Raw genomic sequence first — 9,195 nt, 5'->3', positions numbered from 1 at the left:
CTGTGGGCCTATAAACTCTGACACCCGACAGAACCTCTTTTATTTTGCGTAGTTCTTCTGGCTATAGTAAGATGGAACATTTCTTACACGTATCTTTTGCTACGAAAGTCTCCTGGGTTTAAAAACTAAATGGTTGGTTTTGATTGTAGTGTAAATTGTGTGTTTGAAAACACAAACCATTTCTTACCTCTGTTTTTTTCTTCATCCTTTCTTTTCCCGCTTTTGTCACTTGGCTCTCAAGAATGTCACTTGGCTCTAAAGAAGGAATATCTGGAAATCTATTTAGAGTTCAAAATTTCCCACTCAAAACAGGAACTTTTCCAACACATCAGTAAACATTTGGTAATCCCCTCATTTTGTGGACATGGGGTTCACTTCGCTTGAACATTTTTAACAGTTCTAATTATATGTATTCCTTTTTTTCATTTCCATAAACCCAGTTTTGTTGTTCAGAGGCTGTTATTATTGTTTCTGTCCTTTTTCAACTCTCTAAGAATCTGCAGGAAATTTGGAGAACCTTTGCTCGTGAAATAATAGCATTCTGGCCTTCACCCAAACAGCCCCGTGGCCAAGGATCCTCAGGTCTGTGCCTTGCCTGGGATAAACATGCCCTGGTGATGACTCAGAGCACAAACCAGTTATTGTGTCCCTGAGAGGATGGTTTACACACTGGATTGATAAGGTGTGGCTTCTCTGGAAAAGCAATAATCAACCACTGGGTGACGGAGGTATTGTCCTGATTCCTCTGCCTTTATCTTTTCATTTTAAACAGAAAAATGTGTGGAGGCCAGATGCGATGGAGCTGCGAGTTTGGGCAGGTGTTTCTGGCTTTGCTGCTGTGTTGTAGGCTCATGGAGACTGGACCATACGTTATGTTTATGGGCAGCTTTCTGACCAGCAACACTTCTCAAGCCTTTGTCAATGTGCTGCAAGCACAGCATGTGGCTCCTGGGCCCTCAGCCCTGCCATGTAACCGGTAGAAGAGGGCTTTCCATTTGTAACGCAGTTGTGCTGTAGGATATTCTCTCACACAAAACACAGCTGGGAGAGGTTTCTCGTGAAGACTGGTGTCTTGGTCCTGCTGGCCAGAGCACTGGCACAGACCTGGACCTGCTTGCAGAGTGCATTGGGACATTCACTTAGGGTGTCCACATGCCAGCCAGGTATCTGAGCTCCTGTTGTAGCTAATGGGGACCTGCGGTATCATTCAGTTGCACAGATATGAGCATTTAGTGCCATCTGAGATGTTTCTGAGTTTCCAGGAGGGCTGGTCGATGTGATGACCAGAGCCAAAGGGCACATGGGCCTACAGCTGAATTGAGCCAAAGATATCTTCATTTATGCCTGCAAGTCCTCTCCTTTTACAGGTCTGGGATATGGAAGACAAAATCCACTGGATAGCTCAGCACACTTCAGGAGCCAGGCTTTTTGACCCACGTTCTCATTCTTCACCACCCTGCCGTGTCACCTAAGGGCACCCCGAACCCAGCTCAGGTGTGGCTGGGCAGAGAGGTGTGCAGAGCTCGTTAGCTCTAGCAGATGTTACTCACCCAGGCACGGTGCCAGCATGCTAATGAGGTGATAAGACTGCTGGACTGGATGTGGCTTGTGCTCAGGGTGGTGGCAGAAGGAGCATGTGTCTGTCGGTGAGTTCCCTGTGCAGAGCCTGGCGAGGAGCCATGGGCCTGGGCTGCTGAAAGAGCCCAGGATGAGCTGTGGGTGGGACATGCATGGTTCAGGTGTTCTTCACCTGAGAAGACAAGGACACCTGCAACAAGGTAAGGACATTACAACAAGAACTGGTCAGATCTTGTGCTGTGGATCTGACTGGTAGCATTTCTACCCTGTAGCCTTACTGTAAGGTTGTGCTGGCAGGGCAGCCAAAGCCTTCTGGCTTCAACCAGGGCTCCTCAGGGCTGCATAAGGTAGGTAGCAGCAAGTGTGAGTTCAAAGCATGTCAGGGAAACTGAGCTGGCTCACATGGGTGTTGTGAAGGGCTGGGCTTCCTGTCGGTCCAGAAGAAGTACTGCTCAGCTGGACCCTAAGGGTGCATACTGCATCCTGTGTCAACAGGCAGGCTTTGAAATAACAGCACTGGCATCTCTTTGCAATTCTGTTCCTGGTAACAAAGTCACTGGAAAATTTCAGGCAGGTCAGGTGGAAAGAGAGCTAGAAAAAGTGGACTTGTGAACCTAATGAGGTTCAACAAGGCCAAGTGCAAGGTGCTGCACCTGGGCCGGGGCAATCCGAGCCATGAGCACAGACTGGGAGAAGAGCTCACTGAGAGCAGCCCTGCATAGAGGGACTTGGGGTTCTGGTGGACAAAAAGCTGGACAGCAGCCATCAGTGTGTGCCTGCAGCCCAGCAGGCCAACTGCGTCCTGGGCTGCACCACCAGAGGGGTGGGCAGCAGGGGAGGGAGGGCATTGTGCCCCTCTGCTCTGCCCTCGTGAGGCCCCACCTGGAGTGCTGCGTCCAGGGCTGGGCCCAGCACAAGGAGGGTGTGGGGCTGTGAGAGCGGGGCCAGAGGAGGGCCGTGAGGGTGGTCAGGGGGCTGGAGCACCTCTCCTGTGAAGAAAGGCTGAGAGAGCTGGGGACATTCAGCCTGGAGAAGAGAAGGCTCCAGGGAGACCTCACGTTGGCCTTGCAATACTTCAAGGGGGCTTGTAAAAAAAAATGGAGAGCATCTTCTTACTCAGGCAGATAATGATAGGACAAGGGGGAATGGTTTTAAACTACAAGAACAGAGGTTTGGATTAGGTATGAGGAGGAAATTCTTCACTGTGATGGTGGTGAGGCCCTGGCGCAGGTTGCCCAGAGAAGCTGTGGATGCCTCATCCCTGGAGGTGTTCAAGGCCAGGCTGGATGGGGCTTTGGGCAACCTGGTCTGGTGGGAGGTGTCCCTGCCCATGGCAGGGGGTTGGAATTAGATGATCTTTAAGGTCCCTTCCAACTCAAACCATTCTGTGATTCATGGGATTCTATGAGAGCTGTGGCTGCAGTGGCGCAAAGGAGAAGGATGCTCTGGGCACCCCATGAGATGCATGTGCTGAGCTGTGCACCTCCCCTCCTGCCCAGCACATGCAGGTCCTGCCTCTGGCATGCAGACAGCTCAGTGAGGAGGCATTTGTTTGAGCTTATGTCCTGAATTTGTAGCAGCTCCCGCTGTAATTTCTGTTAGCTGGCTGACAGGGTATGCCCAGGGTTACAAAGGGGAAGAAAAGGACCCCAAAGGCTGCTTAGTCTGTTCCCATTGGCGTGGCAGGATTATGTATGACAGTGTGTTTAGAGAGTCTTGCTTCTTGGTAATCACTTCTGTCACTATCCCTTTCCTGGCTGCTGCCCACGTAACAGCTGAGAAACAGCTAATGTAATTAGCAAGTTTTAAAGAGGGACAGTACCGTTGGGCAGAAACAACAATGGTTGAAAGCCAGCTTAGCGTTTTCCATGTAAGGTCAAAACCCAGAGAATTAACAAACAGATGTCTTGAAAACTTACTGAGGCTTTAGCCGTTGGCTTCAGATAACGTGAAAAGCAGTGATAGGGATTACAGCAAAAAGGCTCAAGGTGAGGGTTGAGCAAGAGAGATCTCCTATAGGTGCGGTTGGAGTGGGGCTGGAGTTGGGTGTGCAGTGGAAAGTTAGGGAAGCCAAGAGACCTGTGCTGAGAGGAAGTTTGTGGTGTGGGCCAGGGGCGTGCATCTTAGTCCCAGCCTGAACCAGGGAGTAGTGTTAGGGTTAGGGCTAGCATTGAGCAAGAGATTGAGAACTGGCTTAACAAACTGTCTGTTAAATTCCTCCTCTCTTTATTTATTTAGTTATTTTTAGGTTGGATTACTTAAATCTGACAGAGAACAAAAATACCTGGAAATGAAGGGTTAAAATGTAAGAGTGTAAGAAAAATCCTCCTTTCACCCTGCTGCCATTGACTCTATCTTGTGAGAAGGCACAGCCTGAGCTGCATAACATTGGGCACCACGCTGGGAACAGTCACCCAAATCCTTATGGCCTCATTGAGTTTCCCCCTGCCAGAAATGAGCTCAGTTGGGATCCCCGTCAGGCAATGGCTCTAGGTTGGACATCAGGCAATGTCAGGGAGGATGGAGCTGGTGCCAGTGAAAGAATGATGGAGTTGTTGGAAGCATATAAACTTTCCATTTGAGAAAATAAAAATAAAAATGATGTGAACAGCCTAAATGGTTGCCTTTTTAGTACATGTGCCTGTGTGTATGCCATCTAGGAAAGGGTGATCAATGCAAATTCTGTTGTAGTGCCAGGCACAGTGTTACAGGTGTAAAGGGTTGCTTTTTTATTTTATTTTTCATTTTTTTTACACTTCAACATACTTGAATTTCATGGACATGCATATGTATTAATAAGAATCAGCCCAGATGTGACCACAACTAACCTGTTCATGTGCTCTATGCTAAGAAATCTACCTCAAGTCTACATGAAGCCTGGCCTCTAGGAATCTTCTCTGTTCAGACAAGAAATGTGCAGCCCGTGATCTCAAACCATCAGCAGATGCCATTGTTAGCCCCCCAGATGTTTGCCTGCATCCCAAGGGTATACAAACTCCACTCATTTGCTCTTTCTTTTCTGCTTTAAATAGTAATAGGTCATCCTAGACACATGTTTACTTCCTTGTCCCTTCTGGACCCAAATATAGAACAGCCCAAACTGTTTCAAGTTTAAAATTGTATAATGAACTAGTGGGACACACTTGAAGAGCTTTGCAAAGTACAACACACAGCTAAAACCAAATGATCATCCTTGAGTTTAAGCACATGAGTGTAGAGGCCCAACACAACCATTCTCAAGAAGTTTTTTTTTTCTTTTTTTTTCTTTTTTTTTTTTCTGGAGTCTCAATGAGTAAGGTACAAGCTCAGAAGTTTCTCCCTGTGTGAGTATAACTGGTGCACAATGCACACTGGCATGGTAGTTATTGGAACAAACTTCTAGAAGGGGAGTAGGGAGGAGAGGGAGAGACTGTGCTTTTTCTTAGCAAAGACAGCATCATTAGAGTCAGAAAGAGAAATAAAAGGTCCTCAATTAATAGGAGGAATTTCTTCTACTTAGAGAAACTCAAAAATACCACTCAGGGCTTTATCTTAGCCTTGGTGAGTTGGACTCTTTTCTGCATTTTGTCTGAGTGATTTATTCATTCATTGCACTCTGGTGATTTCAAACTCTAAAAAAATGCCTAGTTTAAATAACTTAGTCTGCTCTGAGTATCCTGGACATCATTCCTCTTTGTAGATATCCCCACAGCGGTTCTGGTCAGGGGAGACACCTGAGCTAAGACACCAGCAGTTAGAAAGGGAGCAATATCCTTGGCAAGAGACTTCAGTTATTCTCCTTTGAGCTGGCATTTTAGTGGAAAGGCAAACTGGAGATATGTCAAGGACTCATGCAGTGGAGAAACCTCAAGCCAGTGGAATTTCTCCAGCTCACCAGTTGCTGAATGGGTGCAGAGAGAAAGCGCATTACTGCAGGCAAGAGCGATGAGATGGCCCCAAAACCCTACCTGTATGGGACACAGCTTCAGAGGTGAGCTTGACAGAGCCTGCAGAGTCTGTTCCCACTGCGTGGCTGAGGCTTTGTAGGTGTTACCATACCACACATAGAAACAGTCTGTTGACATATTTTAAGTAGGAGCACCTGGGGAATGTGACACACATCAGACCAGTCATATTATGAGTTTCTTATATTACCTTGGCTGTTGTATTATGTAAGAGAGGCAGAGTGTCCCCACATTATTATTGTAATTAAATAGTATTGTGCTTTTAATTTGTACGGTTCCTTCCTTAGCATTGTTTTATACAAGCAATGATAACAGACTGGTTATTGTGAGCTATTAATAACATATTATTTACTCACCATATGCCTTGGAGCCAAAGCAGTAAGCAATGTTGCTTCATGCTAGGTGTCCCTCCCTGAACACATAACTAAATACTTCACCTTTGATCTCTTCTTGCCTCCTGAGGCCTCACTTTGGTTTGGGCTTGCTGCTTACTGTCCCCTTCATCCCCAGTTCCAGTTCCCTCTGTGTTTAAGGTGTTTGGGGTTCTGGAAAACAAACAAACAACAACAGCAGTTTGATCTGCCATCTGCATTACCCCTTGCATTTGTATGGAGTGGATGCTCTGGTCTGTTTTTAATTTCCACAATCTATGGTGCTTTTGAATCCAAGGTGCTAAATATAGACCTAACCCGTAATAGCCAGCTTCTTTTTCATTTCTGTCTCGCAAAGTTATTTTCTGCTTTTATCATTTAAGCCTAATGGATTTACATTATTAGGAGCTCTCCAGTATGTACAACTCGGTTATGGACAAGATGAGTGCCTCAAAAGTTTCCAGGAACATTTGTCTGAATTAAAAGGGGAAAAAAAGAAAAAAAAAAGGAAAAAAGAGAAACTTTTGCTGGCTCTGCAAGAAGAGGACTGGTGCAGTGCAGGATGGCACCTTCCCTCTCACCTCCCTACCATTAACCTGTGTATGCTCTCAGGGCAGGGTGAACACATCCAGCACTCTGCCTAGAAAAATGAAACCCTGGAGAAAAATCAGCAGACAGCATGAAAAGCACTGGCCCGGACATCTCGTGTTGGCAGACTCCTACCAAAATTAGTTCTGGATAAGCTAGTACATCTGTAGTCAGAGCAAAGTATTCCTCTTTCTTCCTATTCCTAACACAGTTGTGCCCAAAAAATACAAGTCAGGAAAACGTTTGGGGAAACTATTAAGGAGCATGGAGGGAAAAGAATATTTATGTATCCAGACAAATATGGAGCCATTTGAGACAAATATGAAGTCATGTGTAATAAACAGCCTGGATTTATAAGGACTAAAGCAAGCCAAGCAAAAATGATGGCTTTTAGAGAAAGAACAGCCCAAACCGGCCAAGGAGGGGAATGTGGTGGATATAAGGGGCCAGGCCTGCAGGAGACATGAGGACCACTCAGCACAACTCTAGAGGCATAGCTCTGCTTTTCTCAAGCCTAATTTGATACCACTGGTCCAATATGGTAGCTGGGGAGGAGTGGGGTGTCAGTCATGTCATTTAATCTCTGGCCAGCATCTTTGTCCTTGACTATGCACAAGGGATATGGGGGAGGACTTCTTCATGATCCAGAGATTCTTCCTTGTTGACCTTGGCTGTGTTTAGGGTCTCTTTGTGCAAGAGACTAAGCAGCATGTCTGAAGGCTCACCACAAGCTATGGACAACTGATGGCTGAACTCTCCAGAAGAAATACAAGTTGGGCCCTACATCAACAGCTGCCCTTGGCACAGTGAAGTTTTATTTGGAGAAGGTCATCATGCTTAGCTTGAATACTGAAGTACTATCTGAAAAGGGGCTGAGAAACACAGTCACTTGCCACAGAAGTCAGCATTAGTTTGAATACCTTCTTGTTCTTGGGTGCCTCTCAGAGGCAACAGTGAAAAGGTTGAGGTACCGAATGACTTACTTGCCTCAGTCCTTAGCTGTGTATTGGGTTTACGTGGCAAGGTTTTGGTGGCAGGGGGCTGCAGGGGTGGCCTTTGTGAGCAGAGCCCAGCAGCTGCCCCATGTTAGATAAGGGCCAGCTCTAGCCAGCTCCAAAGGGACCCGCTGCTGGCCAGAGCCAAGCCAGGGAGCGACGCTGGTTGGGCCTCTGGGGGAGCAGATCGAAGAAAGGGAAAATAAATAAATAAATAAATAACCTGCTGTGCAACAGCAGCTGGGAAAGAGGAGTGAGAAGCAGCCCTGCAGCCCCCAGGTCAGTGCAGCAGGAGGGCAGGAGGTGCCCCAGGCAGGCAGCAGCAGTTCCCCTGCGGCCTGTGGAGAGGCCCCTGGTGGAGCAGGCTGTCCCCCTGCAGCCCATGGGTCCCACACGGAGCAGATCTCCACGCTGCAGCCCGTGGAGGAGCCCCCGGTGGAGCACGTGGAGGTGGCCTGGAGGAGGCTGCGGCCCATGGAGAGCCCCCGCAGGAGCAGGCCCCGGGCCGGAGCTGCAGCCCGTGGAGAGGAGCCCACGCAGGAGCAGGGGCCTGGGGGTGCCAGAATCCCGTGGGAGGGACCCCGCGTGGAGCAGGGGCAGAGAGTGACCGTGAAGGAGCGGTGGAGACGAAGCGTCAGGGACTGACCGCAGCCCCCATTTCCCATTCCCCTGCACTGCTTAGGGGGAGGAGGTGGAAGAGGGTGGATGGGGAAAGGTATTTTTAGTTTGGTTTTAGTTTCTCAGTGTTCTTGTCTGTTGGTAATAGGTAATAAATTACCTTAATCTCCCTATACTGAGTCTGTTTTGCCCGTGATGATAACTGTTGAGTGATCTCCCTGTTCTTATCTCAGCCCTTGAGCCCTTTCCATCGTATTTTCTCCCCCTTTCCCTTTGAGGAGGGGGAGTGAGAGAGCAGTTGTGTTGGAGCTCAGCTGAGTAAAACTACCACAACCTGCAAGACAGACCTTCAGCAATCCCAGGTCCTAGAGGTCTTGGACAAGGAATTGTCTTCCTGGTCTTCCGTAATGGTTTTGACACTGAATCCCATAAAATCCTCATAGAGAAGCTGTTGAAATATGGGTGGGATGAGCAGACAATGAGGTGGATCAAATGCTGGCTGAATGACTGGGCCCAGAGGGTAGTGGTCAGTGGTGCAACGTGTAGTTGGAGGCCAGTAATGAGCAGAGTACCCCAGGGATCAGTACTGAGTCCACTCCTGTTCAATGTCTTCATTAGCAATCTGCACACAGACAATGTGAAATGGGGGGAGTGGCTGACTTACCAAGGGGGCTGTGCTGACATCCAGAGGGACTTTGATATGTTGGAAAGGTGGGCTGTCAAGAACATCCTGAAGGCCAACATGGAGAAGTGCAGAGCCCTGCACCTGGGGAGGAGTGACCCCAGGCACCAGGACATGCTGGGGGCACCCAGCTGGGAAGCAGCTCTGCAGCAAAGGACCTGGGGGTTCTGGTGGACACCAAGCTCAACAGGAGCCAGCAACAAGTACTTGCTGCTAAAGAGGCTGATGGTATTCTGGGTTACATTAGGCAATAGCAACAACAACATCAACAGCAGGTTGAGAGAGGTGATCCTTCCCCTCTGCTGAGTAACTGGTGAGGCAACACCTGAGTGGTGTGTCCAATTCTGGCCACCCCAGTACAGGAGAGACATGAACGTGCTAGAAGGAGTCCAACAGAAGGCCACTCAGATAACGAAGAT

This window comes from Anser brachyrhynchus (assembly GCF_964034855.1).
Source record: "Anser brachyrhynchus genome assembly, chromosome: 1".
Lineage (NCBI taxonomy): Eukaryota > Metazoa > Chordata > Aves > Anseriformes > Anatidae > Anser > Anser brachyrhynchus.
The sequence above is the reverse complement of the archived record's forward strand: the minus strand, read 5'-3'. Positions refer to the sequence as shown.